The 16,602-nt window shown below is 40.4% G+C and overlaps 1 protein-coding gene across 1 annotated transcript in view; it reads left to right on the top strand.

Moving 5' to 3' along the window:
• The window catches only part of SKAP1 (src kinase associated phosphoprotein 1), a 341,941-nt gene that overhangs the window by 83,450 nt on the left and 241,889 nt on the right, over window positions 1-16,602 (top strand). The gene's annotated exons all lie outside the window — the stretch shown is intronic.

The following is a 16,602-nucleotide window of genomic DNA, read 5'->3' as shown; positions in this document are numbered from 1 at the left end:
ACCAATCTTGCCAAAGCAAACCCCACAGTGGGTTTGCGTTAGTCTCCATAAGTCATGAACTACGGGAAGGCACACAACATGAAGGAATACAAGAACAATAGTTGGCAGGAAATTTGGATTTGTTCTGCATTAATACATTAAACACCTGGTTACCACAAACTTTAGTTACCTTTGTGCTTTGCATTCCTATTGTCTTTAAGAAAGGGTGGCCAAGACATGGCCTACAGGCTTCATATGCACCCAATCTATTTCTGTATTCTGTGGCTTTGCTGCCAAAGGTGCTGCTGACAAAATTCTTGCAGTCTTGCTCCTTGCATGTTTCCCAGAAGATTGTTGGGATTTTGATGGGGACAAGTTAACTCTGGCAGTGAAAATAGAAAGCTGTAGTTAGTGGATTGGTGGTAGTGGGAGTAAATGGTCCCTATTAGGGGCCAGAATAGTCCCCTGTATAGCCAGGGAAAGTTGCCCACTCCTGCTGTAAGGTGCCATCCTATGTTTTGTGCCAGTTGTGTCAAGTTGTAACAAACCAATTGACTTCAAAAGATGAAGTTGATCCTGTCCATGAAATCTTGTGTCATGTAAATTCTTTATTCTTCATTCTGCCCCAAGACTCTTGGTTGTTTAGACAAAGCTTTTTGTGACTTTGGAACATGAATTTTATAATTGTTTCTCTTTGCACAGCCTTTTTAGCTAGCTAGCTGCCTCTCCACCAGTAAGGATGATGCTTTTCCCATCCTCTCCTTCATCCCCCAGTGTCTCTAAATATAATGTAAAAAGAGCAAAGTTTATGTGGCATTTTAACTTGATTCTGCTAAACAGCCTTGTAAATAGATTGTCAGTAGTGAACAGAAATGGAGGAAAAGCTTACAAGATGCCTTGTCCTGGGACAGGCTTATGAGTGGGAGATAGACAAGGAATGCAGTTTCACATTCTATAAATATCAGCAAGGATAAAATTTACTAAAAGTTCATGGCCTAACCTTACTGCAATATTAATGACCACAGAGGGCATGCAAAGTTCAGAGTTCATCTTCTATTTTACGCCTTTCTGTATAATTCCTTCATCCCCAATAAAAGCTTCCCTTCTACTCTTGCCCCCCCCCCCCCCCAGCTTCTTTCCTGGAACCTTATAATAGAATCTCTTCTTTCTTTTCTAATTTCCTTTTTCTTAGGACAAATATGTTTCACAGCTTCCAAAAATAACATCACTTTTATCTTTGGTGAAATAGATTGTGAGTGGATGAGATGTGGAAGGAAAAATAGCAACAGCAGTGCAGGGAAGGAGAGGGCAGTGGATCAGACAAGGTTCACGCTTTGTTCGCGCACCATAAAAACTCTTCAGTTATCAGGTATTTAAACCCAAATCAGCAGTTCCATATCCGTAACCCAAGCCGAATGTTTCTCCACCTAATAGCTGTGCCGCTGTCGTTTTGCACCGACTTGGGTGACACTCGATTTGTACTCTCTGACGGGAACAGATGGGCCTTCATTGTGAAACCCCGCCTGTATGCAAATGTGAACCTAGTTTCACCCGATCCCGAGGCCTGACCCGACCGTGTCTATGCATTTTACACAACATGCCTCAGCCTTGTGGTGGTGGTGGTGGGGGTTAGGACAGATAAAAAATGGCTATCGGATAGTACCAGCGTCAGGTCAAGTTTACCATCCGTCTTTTCCACAGCACCAAGACGGCAACACAGTTATTTAGTTTCATCGCCTGACGTTTGCAGTAATAAGCTCTGATTTCACCTGTTTCTGAACTCAACCTCTTACCCATGGGTGTTTTTTTCCCCCTTTGCAAAATTAAACAGACTTGCACAATTGGTTCTTTTATTTTCATCAACACTGGGAGTATTGCAGTATGTGGAGAATGAGGTGCTGACTTTTTTCTAACCTTCTTCCAAACTGCTGCCTTTTCAGGCTCATCTCTTTTCCTCATTATTCGTGTGTATTAATTTCTTCCCTGTGGAAGAAGCGAGAAGCCCCGTCTGTTCCAAGTCGGTAGCAGCATGGAAATGGTTGGTTACACACAGGCATGTATGCACACAGACACACACTCTGCCACGTTCTCCCCTTTCTTTTCCTTTTTCAAAAATGTTTAAAATAGAGAAAAATGATAATTGATGTCAAAATAAACAAGAAGCGTTTTAGACATCAATTAACAGTTTTGCCTGTACACAGACGTTAGAGACTTGTGCCATAAATCTCGCTATTTAAACGTACAACCCTTCATTAGAGTGAAAATATGAACAGCTGTAATGTAATCGCACATTTATGCCAGCGACAGAGAGAAATCTGGCTGGGGTTGTCATTTTTCACACTGATGAAGGGCTGCAAGCAGATTCAAGACATGGATGATTCTGGAGCTCTTGTAGGCATTCCTCACTCATTCACTTTTCTCTAACACACACTCTCTCTTGTGCACACACTCACACAACATCCTTACTTCTCTCTTAGAGTGCAGCAAATTGGCAATCTTTGCTTGCAGCATTTTCAGTTTATGTTATTTTTCAGCATGCCATAAAACAAAGTAACTTTTCATTCCTCAGCTACTTGAATCCCCTAAGCCAGGAAGCCTTTGGGGACTGACCCCCTAAACTGTATTTAGGATGAATTGTAATCCTTTCTACCACCTACCCATCTGCTCTTTGAGGATATTTTCATAGATGAAGTCTGGAACCAGAATGAAAGAAACATTTATTTGAAATAACTGTAAAAGCTATTTTCCTCAGCAATCTTGCATTTTGCCTTCTGGTAGTCCGTAGTACAGCGCTGATGGAAAGGTGGCATCCTGACTTTCAGCCTAATTTACAGCATAGATGTTGTAGACTGATTTTTTTAATAACAAAAAATGGGCCGAGAGGGGAAATCTTTGAAAACCTTCCTCTGTTCTATGAAGTTTTAGTCACCTGTTTTGTGGAAAGTGTTTAATACAATTATACCATCTCAGATGCTCTGTTTGCTTAATATGGAAGTTACAAATACTGTTGCGAATAATCAGAAGAAACCTTTAACAGCTACGGTTTCTCTTTTGCAGCACCCATTAGTAATGTTTCAGATAATAGCACTAGTCTAAAATTATGCTGTAGTTTTTTGGGGATGGGCGGTTGAAATTTGCATGGTTTTTTGATAAGTATATTAGTGTAGTACTGGTAATTGTTTTAGTTATCAGCTGTAGAAATAGGAGTACATAGGAACAGATTGATCTAAATTCAGTTGTTAGTCCCAAGCAGGGTGAACCCATTGAATCAGAGGGAAAATGAATTTGAATCCTCTGGATGTTCTACACTGGTGGCTGGAGGAAAAAACACACATTGGCCATAGTAATCATAAGGGAAGGCAGGCGACGTTGTCTCTATTGTCACTGGGAGAGGTTGCTGATGCTGAGTGGCCTCTTTCTTCAAACCCTGGCTTTTAGGTGGGTCCTCAGTTCCAGGGTGGTATTGGAAGGCTGCTGTGGAAAATCACCTGTTGCACAGGATAAGCAAATTTCAAAGGCTTCTTTCCCTGGATGCCTTGCCTCTAAAGAGCCTCTTGGAAATTAGGCATTAGAGAAAAGGTTGTTCAGCATTGATGGCTGATAGAAACAGCTTTAACTGCCTTCCCTTGCAGCCACTACACAGCCATGCAAAAAGTGCACCATGGTAATAGACTATTACACTAGAGTAGTACACTAACAGGATTCTAGCTTTTATAATTCAAGACTTACATAACATCTAGTAGTCTACTCTAACTGCAGTCACTAGCAGTTATGTTTAGGTCACTGAAAGGCCAAAGGTTTATATTAAGGACAGTAAGGGCTACAGTAGGGCTGAACAAATACGACTTTTTTCAGGAGCTATGAAAGGTGTTGGATCCATTTTGGGTACAGAGTTCAGCATCTTGGATAATGTCTTTAAAGTTCAGACTGAAACTCACACACGCTGAAGTACAACTAACAAGGTTTTAGTGGCAGAAAAGTATGTACCAACATGCTTGCCAAAGCAGTTTTCCAGAAAAAGTTGGGATAATAAAAAACAAAGAAGGGCAGTGTTGGATCAGACATACTGTTTCCCGCATTGACCAGCCACATTCCTGTGACAAGGAATCCCACCACGGGACATGAAGTCAGTAAAGCAGCTGAAGCTTAGAGTCTATCTAGTCCTTCTTGGGTGGTTCTAGGGTGCACTGATACTGTAGAAATAGTACACTGTGACACCAGTTAAAGTACTGTAGCTCCAGCCTATAGAATCTTGGAATTTGAAGTTTAGCCTTCTCTGTCAAAGAGTGGTGGTTCCTCGCAAAACTACAAATCACAGGATTCTGTAGGATGGAGCCATGGCAGTTAAAGTGCATTATAGATATGTCCTTAGAAACCATTTGAGCAAAATCTTGGAGAAGGGTTTTGTTTTTTTTGGACTATAATTGTCAGAATGTCAGAACCAGCACTCCGGGAACTATAGTTTGAAAAATGTAGCTTTATCAAGTTCTGACCTGAGCTAGTGACCAAAAATTCATTACAAAATGTGTGAATTGGACTAAGTAACTAAGAATTCTAGCATGATGAAAGGAGGTGGTGGTGGTGGAGTAGGAGTAGGAGGAACCTATCCTTTATACACTTTTTCCATTGAAAACAAGGCCTACCTCACTCCCTGTCTACCAGGTTCAGAGCTTGGTGAACACTTCTATATTCTTTGATTATATATGATTATATCTGAAGTTGTCTACCCCAGCCCTGACAGTATGCACAGTTTAGAAGTTACTGCTCAAGTGAAGGTGGAGCTACATGTGATAGTGACAAAGCCATATCTTAAAAACATGTGTGCTGAAGTCTGAATATTTTGTTTGTATCTCTTGCTTCTCCTCTGTGGGTGGATGTGCCTTCAAATCACCTGTTGACTTATGGTGACTCCATGAATTTCATAGGGTTGTCTTAGGAAAGGAATCCTCAGAGGTGGTTTTCCCTTCCGCTGAATATACTCTACAGCACTTGGTATTTGTTGGGGATTTCCCAACCTATTACTAACCAGGGCTGGCCCTGCTTAGCTTGTGTTATGTTCTTTTAGACTGTAAACCTGAGCAGGAAGAATAATGTTTTTATTGAGCTGCAAGCCGTCCTGGGAGCCTTCCCAGATGAATAGTATGGTATAAACACTTTTTAAAGACAAGCCAATAAACAAACATGGGCTGCCACCAAGAGTAAGGAAGAGGCAGTTTCCAGTGAAGAAGATGCAGCAGACGGAGGGGGGAGAGTGCTGAAACCTTTCCCTTTCCAGTTAGCCTTCTGACCTCCACCTTGTAATCTTTCCCCTATTGCTTTTTCCCATTATGTAGTCTCATTTCCAGATTCCAGAGAGAACATGTGACTTGCAGAGGAAGAATTCAGCATTCCTCTTCCCATCCAATCCTTCATAGAGTCTGGAAATTTTACTCTTTGGGACTACAGTTCTCAGAATTCCCTAGTCAGCATGGCCAAGATGCTCCCCTCCACATTTCATCTATAGAAGAATTTTCTTTTGATTTCACCTGCACTTGAAGACATGGGTCTATGCCCTATGGTAGAAACCAGGGTTCAAATCACTGCTCTGCCAAGTCACATTCCCCAGTCTCAGAGGAAGACGGTGGCAAATCCCTTTTGAATAAATCTGGCCAAGAACACCACATGATAGGTTGACTTAGAGTTGCCGTAAGTTGGAAACAATTGAAAGGTACATAATGAAGATACATACAAAAAAACAACAAAAATAACCAAGGTAACTGGCACCTGTGAGCATTCCTTGCTCAAGAAAACCATGTGAAATTCATGGGGTTGCCATAAGTCGACAGACAACTTGAAGTCTCATGCACGCATGCGTGCATGCGTACACACACACACATTTCATATACTGTGAATAAGATAGCAATGCAAAGAGAAAGTACTGCAAGCACAAATGGAGATAGAGTACAACCCTGCTCTATCCTGTCCAAGCATGATGGTGGCTGAATAAGGTTGCCAAGCATCCTTTATTATAAGGGATGCCCCTTATTTGAGGGACAGAAAGCTTGTCCCTTATAGGACTGACAGGTGTGACTTATATGAGGGATGCCCTCCATTTAAGGGTTGGGAAGCTTTTTCTTTTTATGGATGGAATGAAATGCCAATTTTTAAAAAAAATCCTGTATTGCAGGGTTAGGGCCTTTCATAATAACAAAAGTGTGTGTTATCATGTTATTCATGAATGTGGACAATATGTTAATTTTGCAGAGAAACAAATGGCTAAGTTAACTGAAGTCAACTTCCATTTTCTATTTAGATACAACACACACTTAATAGGCACTTCCTGATTGTCAATCTTGCATGGCATGAATGTTGACTGTCCATTATTCCTGTTTTGAAAAACTGGCAGCATTATTCCTTTGCCTATCTGCGTTTGGGTGGTACAGTCCCTAAAGCACTGAACAAACAGGTTGTTTCATATAACAGATTGTTTTGTACAGTCAGTCATGCAGTGCTAGATTTAAATAGGTTAGACCACTGCAGATCTGAAGAAAGTTGGCCTTGTACATGCTGATGAGGTTTTAGATATTTGATGGCCTGTCTGGAGGTTGGAAGTTGGACATGAAGATCTAATTCAGTTCCTTGGAACTTAGTAATTCAGGCCAATGCCTCTCATAATTTAGTGTAACATTGAATGTGAAAGTCCTAGGTTTCATAGTTCCCAAAATTACAATTTCCAGGTGTAATGTATTGTTAAGAGCCAGCATAGTGTGATGGTTTGAGTGTGGGACTAGGACTTTGGGACACCAGGGTTTGAATCCCTGCTCAGGCTGTAGAAACCTACTGGGTGACCTTGGGCAAGTCACACTCTCTCACCCTTACAGGAAAGCAATGGCAAATCTCCTCTGAATAAATCTTGCCAAGAAGATGATATGAGCTGGTCTCCATAAGTTGGAGTCAGCGTGAAGGCACATAACAACAAACTTGTTAGCAGAACAGAAAATCTGGGCTTCATCTGAAGTTTGCCAGATTTTCTGATTTTCAAAAATGTATTCTGGAGATAGAAGATCTTTTACATCCCATGGATGTTGTCTCTTTTCCAGCGCCCCATTTCTGCTTCTCTAATGACTTCTTTAGCTGTATCTTGAAAGTTCCAAGGAATGTCTGAACCCCAGAGGTGTTCTCAGCCTGCTCTGCAGTTCCTTGCCTTTGGGAAGTTTACTAAGATCTGGTCATGTTCCAACAGCAGCATAAAGGCAAGCCTCTAGAAAATGTTCTAGGATTGCTCTACTTTAGATATTGGGACAGGGATTCCATAATCATTATGCCAAAATTCCCTGCACCTAATAAACTAGCAAGAAATTTTACAACTAGCAAAGAAGGAGAAAGCTTCTGTACATGCTGGGTTTCCACTTACAAGGAGAAGTTTTAATGGAGCATTCAGTTACATCCCCAGTATTATGAAGCGGTGCCACATGTTTTTCTTCCTGAACATTTTAATGCGCTTTAAACCTTATGCCTGGGTGCTGTCTAGAAAATATAATTACTGGTCACAAGTCCATAGAGTAGAACAGGATATGCATTTTAACTCCATAAATTTTATTACTCCATTCACTTTTGCTATATCTGGGGAAACCACAACAGGAAATGTGATAGACTAATTGGTTCTAACAGAAATAAAATAAAATAAAATACAAACCTTCCTTAGTTGTGGTACAAAATAAGTAGTTTTCTAGTTTGATTTTATCATCAAGTGAGGGAATCTTTAGAACTCTTCCTCCTCCTGCCTCATCGTCTCTGAGTGTTGTGTTTGTGTGTGTTTAATGTCATGTTATGCCCGTTTGGTTCATGCGCAAAAATATCTGGTGCCAGCACTGTTAGTGTCTTCTGGAGAAGGCACTGAGATTTGGAAAAGTGATATTTTGATAGTGGTTGTAGTGGTAGAGCATTAAGGGCTGGTAACAATCAACTATGCTGTTGTCTGATAAGATTAAATTATACAGTTATATTATTGTGCAATAAAAATGTAATTATATAGTGTCAATTATGCAATAATACTAACAATTTCAAAAATGGCCTTTAAAAATTGCCTGAGCCAACAGGTTGATGCCTGTATTCTAGACTAGAATTGGACCTTTCTTTGCACAGGACTCCTGAGGCCAGTGCTGAAAAGTCTCTTCACTCTCCACAGACAGCAAACACTCTTCTTTGCTCGTTGCAGTCTTTAACACAGGTTCTACAACTGCAAATATTTCCTGATTTGTCAATCTGGGAGTTATTGTACATCTGGGAATTGTTCTGCCTTCCTGGGTAATTCATGGCTTGGCTTGCTTGCTCAAGCTATATATAGATATTAGTTCATAGGCACTTTCTATAGAGCATCTGGTTTCTCCTTGCACCATATAGGCAGGACCTGTCAGAGAAATGTTGCTGCTTGTGATGGACATGGTACCCCAACCATCAAGAGGCACCTGAGTCAGAAAAGAATCTCTGCCTCTCCCAGGAGAATACACAGCATGCATGTGGACATATGCACATGCACATGCACATGCACACATACGCACACAATACTAATAGGCTAAAGAACTCAAATTATGCAGCCTTTTAATGATAGTCAAAATTAGTTCCCTTCAGTGGCCATCTCACTCTGCCTACAAGTAGAGCCAGATCTTGAAATGCTAATCCTCTGTCTGGGCTGTACTACTTCAGACTATTGGAGGTGACACACATGATGGAATAATTATTCACCCCCAGTAAAAAGCCCCCCTGAATATGAAAAACTAGAGGCTCTTTCACACTACAGAATTACAGTGGGCCCTCAATATTCGCTGAGGCTAGGGGAGCAGGACCCCTGTGAAAGTGGAGAAATTGAAAAAAAAAAAACCCTATTTTTTTTAAACTGAGAGAACACCTCGAGGTCCTGCAGTGCAACTTTGTAGTCACCTTCTGCCAGACATTGACTATAGAATTGCATTGTTGAGGATCTACAAATGCCCAGAGGAGCATTTTCTCCAATGAAAGTTGACCATAGAATCATGCTGGAGGACCTAGAGATTCCTAAAGAGAACATATTGATCAGATCTGCGAATAATCAAATCCGCAAAAGTCAAAACCGCAAATGTGGGGGGCTGACTGTATAGCAGTATTCCACTTGCCATGGTTCATCCTGTGGAATTCTAGGGTTTGTAGTTTGATGAGGCACTGGAACACCCTGGCTGAGAATTTTAAATGTCCCTCCCTAAATTGCAAATAGAATTTTATAGGCTGGAATTATGGCCTTTGACATGGAATGAAAGCAGTATAATGCTGTACTATGAATAGCCCCCAAATCTTGGGGGAGGGAGGGGATTCTTATGTAGTGTAATGATTTGAATGAACAGTTTTTATACAGAAGAATGGATACAGCCTAGATGTAGGCTTAACTCAAACCTTTCCAATCTGATACTTTCCAGTTGGAAGTGGAGGCTAGGTGGAAAGGCCAAGGTGGTCTCTTTCTGGACTGGGAGGGTACTGACTGGAGGGGCAAATATGTAGTCCTACCTTGCCCAACTTGGATCCTTCCATCTCTATGACCTTTGATAGCTTCTTCAGCTTCTTAAAAGCAGCAAACAGAATTATATGTATCTGGCCATCTAGAAGGATGTGCTTTTGGGGAAAGTTAGCATCAGGAACGCTATGGTTGAAGTGTGTTCTTTTTTGGTTCAGTGTTGTATTGTGGCTTATTGCACTGGTGGATATATTGTGGCCCATTTAGTTCACAATGCAAATATGAATAACACTTGGACTCTTCCATTGTTGTTGTCTTGGAGAACTTAAACATGGCCTATTTTTGCTGTTGGAAGCCAAAGAAGGAAAGAAGGAAGGGGTACAGGGAGCCATCTTGTGGCTGGTTTTGCAACCAGCATCTTGGGTTTATGGTATAAAAAAATATTTCAAAGGTTGGTTTTCAAGGAGAGAAAACAGCAGTAGAGGACAAGGGGTGCACACTGGATATTGGCTGGGGTGGGGAGGCATGCAGGAGGAGGAGGGATGGATCCAAATATAAATCAAAATGATCAGTCACTACAAACCCACAGAAAATGGCATGGAGTATAAATAGGAGCTGGAACGACAAAAGCGATGGAGCTCCAGTTGTAAATACTCATTATCTTAATGTGACAGAATGTGAATTGCAAGGCCTCAGGAAATTACAAAAGATTGAGGGGGGAGGAAAGTGCTGAAAAGGGGGATTGGAATGATGCAACTATGTTTTAGATGTTTTTAACAAGGTGTGCTGGCATTTGTTCTTTGTAATCAGCTAAAGAAAAATCCCAGATACATAATTGCTGTTTCACTTCACTTTTAAATAACAAGTATATACACACTCATGTATTTTAAATGTCATCCCCCACCCCCCAGTTCTAAATTGGAGAGTCCTAGGCATTTCCCCCTCCCCCATTCCCGGACATCTGGTTGCGTAGACTTGTGTGTCAAACCACATGAGATCTGAACAGAATTTATCTAAATTTTATATGCATGGGTTGATGTAAATTGAAATATATTGTACAGCATACCTTCCAACGCAGACATATTGGTTTTTCCATTGCTGCTTGAACTTTTAACCTCAGGGGTTTCGAGCCGGTCACACGCTGACCTGTCTGAACTCTGCTGGTACAAGCCAAGTCTAGAAGGCACGCTGGGCAGCCATGGCAACTGAAAGCAGCATACTCCCCCATCTCCCCCCTCTATTTCCCCACTCTCACTGTTGTTGTTAACTACCGTCAAGTCAACTTATGGGGACCCTATGAATGAGAGACCTCCAAGTCACCCTATTCTCAACAGCCCAGCTCAGGTCCTGCAGACTCAGGGCTATGGCTTCCTCAGTTGAGTCTATCCATCTAGAATGCAGTCTTTCTCTTTCCCTACAGCTTTCTACCTTACAAAGCATTATTGTATTTTCTAGCAAGTCATGTCTTCTCATGATATGGCCAAAGTATGATAGTCTCATATTGATTCCTAGGGAATCAAAGCTTGATTTGCTCTAGGATCCATTTATTTGTCTTCTTGGCAGTTCACAGTATCTGTAGAACCTTTCTGCAGCATCACATCTCAAATGAATTCATTTTCTTCCTATCAGATTTTTTCACTGTCCAGCTTTCACAACCATACATAGAAATCAGTAACACAATGGCATGGACTATCCTAACTTTAGTGTTCAATTATATATTTTGACATTTCAGGAGCTTGTCTAGTTCCTTCATAGTTGCCCTTCCAAATTCTAGTCATTTTCTGATTTCTTGATTGCAGTCTCCATTCTGATCAGTGTATGATCCAAGGTACAGGAACTCTAACTATTTCAATTTTCTCATTCTCTAGGTTAAATGTATGTAGATCCTGAGCCAAGCAATGGGAAATCTTTCACTGTTTCAATGTCTTCATTGTCTACTTTAAAAGTTATCATGGAATCATAGAATCGTAGAGTTGGAAGAGACCACAAGGGCCATCCATTTCAACCCCCTGCCATGCAGGAAATCTCAATCAAAGCATATCCGACAGATGGCCATCCAGCCTCTGCTTAAAGACCTCCAAAGAAGGAGACTCCACTACACTCTGAGGGAGTGTGTTCCACTGTCGAACAACCCTTACTGTTAGGAAGTTCTTCCTAATGTTGAGGTGGAATCTCTTTTCCTGCAGCTTGCATCCATTGTTCCAGGTCCTGTTCTCTGGAGCAGCAAAAAACAAGCTTTCTCCTTCCTGAATATGACATCCCTTCAAATATTTAAATAGGGCTATCATATCACCTCTTAACCTTCTTTTCTCCAGGCTAAACATCCCCAGCTCCCTAAGTCGTTCCTCATAGGACATGGTTTCCAGACCCTTCACCATTTTAGTCACCCTCCTTTGGACACGCTCCAGTTTCTCAATGTCCTTTTTGAATTGTGGTGCCCAGAACTGGACACAGTATTCCAGGTGGGGCCTGACCAATGTAACTCATCTGTGGTCATTATTTTTGTTTTCCTACTGTTCAGCCTGCCTTTACACTTTCTTCCTTGACTTTGCTATTTTCTGCTAGTAGTATGGTGTCATCGGCATATCTTAAATTGTTGATGTTACTCTTTTCCGCTGCCTCCCCTTAAAATCCACAGTATCAAATATGTTCACAGGGTTTCTTTAGGCCACTTTGGAGTACCACAAGAGAAACAGGGGATTTTCTCCTTATGCTAGGAGCCTTGATGCTGCTCTGCCATTCAACAAGAGACCGTTTTATTCTTCTATGTTCAGCTGTTTCTAAATCATAAGTCCAGAATACACAGACTTGTGTATGATTACAGAAGAGACATGATGCTTTAATTGAGATTTGCACTTCAAACAGGAGTGGGCTTAAGCCAGCAAGTATCTTAGTCTGGGCTATGCATTATATACTGAACAGAGATGGTTAAACATATATTGAACTGTAATGGCTAAGAAATTTGTTTGGTTCTTATTTTAATGTGAACTTGCCAAATTCTCATTTTGTGAATCAATACACAAACCAAAACACATGTTTATACTGATCTTTGTGTTTTCCAGATTTTGCAGTGCAAATTCAATAGAAAAATGTATATGAAAAGTTTGTGTAGCAGGGAACGGCATGTGCAATAATGTGTATATTAATTACATCAACATATGAAGCATGTTATGTCCAGGACTACTGATTGCAAATATATATATACAGTCAGTCCTCCGTATCCATAGATTCTTTATTCTAGGATTCAACCATCCATACCTTGAAAATATTCTGAAAATATATACATTCCAAAAAGAAAATGTTGGTTTTGCTATTTTATATAAGAGACACCATTTCACTGTACCACTGTATTTAATGGGACTTGAGCATCCATGGATATTGGCATCCACACGGGTTCTTGGGACCAAACCTCAGCTGATACCGAGGACCTACTCTATTAAGGGAAATGTGGGCAAAACATGTATGAATTTTCATGTATGGACTTTTCAAAAGATTTACAGTCAGATGTGCAAATGGGACAAACTCATTTGAAGATCAGAAAAATGTGCATGTGAATGAACCAAAGTTGATAGATGACTCCCTCTTTAGTTCTGAATATTGTAACTCAACTCTCAGACATGTAAATAATAAATATTAGAGTGTGACGGAGCATGTTATTTTTTTTAAAAAAAACTTCAATTCCCCAAAAGATAAGCACAAATAAGGGCAATCCTTATGATGTAATGACTTAGTGTATGAATGAAGCTCTTGCTTGAAAATTTGCTTGAACCATTAACTCACTACTGGCAATCAGCTAAACTATATTTTCAGCTTTCCTGTTTACACAAGATGATAGTACTCATTTATGGTTGCATCCACACTGCAGAAATAATCCAGTTTGACTCTGCTTTAACTGCCACAGCTCCATGCTATGGAGTTTTGGGAATTGTAGTTTGTTATGGCACTGCTCTGCTCCATTCTGGAGCCACAACAAACTATAATTCCAAGAGGTCTATAATATGGAGCCGTGGCAGTTAAAGTGGGGTCAGGCTGGATTATTTCTGCAGTATGGATGCTGTCTATATTACAGGACTTTTGTGAAGATCACTGAGATTCCAAGGTTGTGACAGATACATCCCTGTTCCCCCAACTGAAGAGAAAGATCAAAAGGCTCAAGAAGCATGGGCAGGAGATTGTTTCTGCCACTCTCCCACATCTGACAGCCAAGGCACTCTGTCTAATGATATGGCCACTCCTAGTGAAGATATCCTCTTATTGTGTAGGAGTACACAAGCTCTCAGGTGACACAGGATCTTAAAATAGTCTAAACAGTTGTAGATGTCTAAATGTAATGTAGTTCTAAAAAAGTTCAAGGACTATGTTTGAGAACTGTTTCACACACATATATACATTTTGCATGATAACTTTCAACTGAATGCTTAAACCATTCCAATGAAATAGGTCTGACAATATGGTGATAAGAAGCTTTGTTGGCACTGTTTGATCTCAAGGGATCTGTTTCAAATATTTCAGCCACCTGTAGTAATTTAGCAGTTAGATGTGTGTGTGAACTCACCTGATGTACCTTTTTGGTTCGAACACTGCAGGTACGTTTTTACTTTGATAGTTTGACAAAAAAAGGTGTGTTTGTCAAGGAAAATGTTCTCAGCACTTAAAAAACACGCTCAAGTAAAAGCGAAATTCTTTTTGTTGCATAAACTAAGAACACCATACAAATTTCGTATTTACTTTGACACAAAATATACATTTCTGATTTATGAGGAACGGCAAGCAATAACGGAGGGCCCTGTCCCCTCCTCCTCACATATACTTTTTTCATTGACCAATGGAAAGTCTTCTCCATCAGCCTGTTTTCCAATTTTCCAGATTCCACCAGGCACTTCTTATGCCATTTCACCTCTTTCTGCACAAACAAGGACTAGAAACTTGCTTTTTTTCTTAAAATAACAGCTAGCATTTCAAGAATGCCCACTCCTCTGTACATTACCAGATTAGAATTATGTGCAGAGCCTTTGAGGAATTCACCAAGCTTTAATTAAGGGCAAGATTTCTGAAATCAAGGATTTCTGTAGCATATTCTAGTGCACAAAATGTTTTCTTATCTCTCCTGTCCGCACAAGAATTCTTCAAAATAGGTTGGGCTAGAGTAGGGTGGGAGACAAAAATTTGTGCAAAACTACACTGAGAATTTAATATCCAAATACAGATTATAAACCTGGGCTGCCCAGAACCAAATCTGCCAGTATTCCCTACACCCACTTGTAAATTTTTTATTATATTACAGTTTTTAAAAAGTGTCAAGGTCCACAGATCTACCTACTAGTAATTTAAAACAACTCATAAATTATCTCCTGCTTTCTGAGCTTTCAGCAAGTGCTCCCCTCATATTTTTAAACTGATCCACTGAACCACAATAGCTACAAAAGTCTGCTTGCCTACTGATGCTCTTACAAATAAAGAGAAATTTGTGTCTAAATGTGGGGCACATGTGGACATATATAGGGATAAGACATTGATTTACTCTTGAATTACCAGGTCCCTAGTTACTACTTTGAAAATATATGAGAGTTTAGTACACCAAGCACCTATGGATCTTAGATGTGAATTAAGTTTACTTGATTAGGATATAAATGTGTTTTTTTCCCCTTTTCTTTCATGAAGTCTAGAGTCTTTATTTATACATTCCCCTCCCATACCAACAGATCTCAGGGTGGCTTACAAATAGTGTTAAAACAGGTTAAACAGTAAGATAATTTAAATAAGCATATTTAAATTTAAAAATTAAGACATTTTAATTGGTTAGGCACAAGTATTGAGCTCCCAAGTCATTTAGGACTTTAAATGTCATCATAAGCACTTTGAATTTAGACCAGAAATGTATTGGCCGTCATTGCAATTCTTTTAAGACTGGCATTATGTGCTTTCTGTATGACATTCCATGCAGCAGTTGAGCTATTGCATTTTGCGCTAGCTACAGTTTTGAGTCTTCTACAAAGGCGTACTGTTGTTGTTGTTGTGTGCCTTCATGTCGTTTCTGACCTATGGCAATCCTAAGGTCATGGCAAAGCCATGATGGCATTTTCTTGGCAAGGTTTGTTCAGAGGAGGTTTGCCATTGCCTTCTCCTTAGGCTGTGAGCATGTGACTTACCCAGGTCACCCAGTGGGTTTCATGGCTGAGCTAGGAATTAAACCCTTGTCTCCAGAGTCATAGTCCAACACTCAAACCACTATGCCATGCTGGAGCACATTACAGTAGTCTAATTGGAAGCTTACCAGTGTGTGGACTACTGTGGCTAGGTTATCTCTGTCCAGGAAAGGCCATAGTTGGCACATCACTTGAAGCTGGCACACTAGTTGAAATTGGCACCAAGCACTTTGAACGACAGAGTCCATATTTCTGATGTGTCACACCAGTCTGTTATGTATGTATAATTATCTTGCAGTCTTAGAAATACACTGTCCACCATGGTCTTGGTGGAGGAGAATCTAAAGCCTTTGGGGGAAAAAGCTGGATGCTCCCTTTCTCCATTTACAAACAAAGAACCAGCAGTCATGATTCCTGTAACACTGAAGTCTATGTGCTGGCTTCAAGCAAAGGTACAGTATATCCTGTCAGAAATCAATGGGACAAGTTAGTCATGACACAAGGCCTTTGAATTCAATGGAAGTTAATTGCAGTCTACCATATGTTCATCAGATCACACGATCCCCTCATTGTTTTTTTACATTGAAAAATGTATTTTACATGAACAATGAGCCAGCATGGTATAGTGGTTTGAGTGCTGGACAAAGACATTGAGAGACCAGAGTTCAAATCCCTGCTTGGGCATGGAAATCCATTGGGTGACCTTGGACAAGTCACATTCTCTCAGCCTTTGTAGAAGACAAGGGTAAACCTTTTCTGAACAAATACTGCCAAAAACCCCGTGACACTTTCACCTATGGGTCAACATACGTCAGAAGTGACTAGAATGCATTCAACACCAACAAGAACATTGTTAGGATTGCTTTGTACTCCACCTCCTGCATCGTCGGAAAATCTTATTGGTTCAACTACATATGACATTTTAAAGTCGTATCACTCCAATAAGCTGAAACATTACCAGGATCATTCAGGAGCAGTGTTCCAGATGTATGTGCATTGAAGACATGTGTTCCA

This window comes from Sceloporus undulatus, chromosome 6 (genome assembly GCF_019175285.1).
Source record: "Sceloporus undulatus isolate JIND9_A2432 ecotype Alabama chromosome 6, SceUnd_v1.1, whole genome shotgun sequence".
NCBI lineage: Eukaryota > Metazoa > Chordata > Lepidosauria > Squamata > Phrynosomatidae > Sceloporus > Sceloporus undulatus.
The sequence above is the reverse complement of the archived record's forward strand: the minus strand, read 5'-3'. Positions and strand labels throughout refer to the sequence as shown.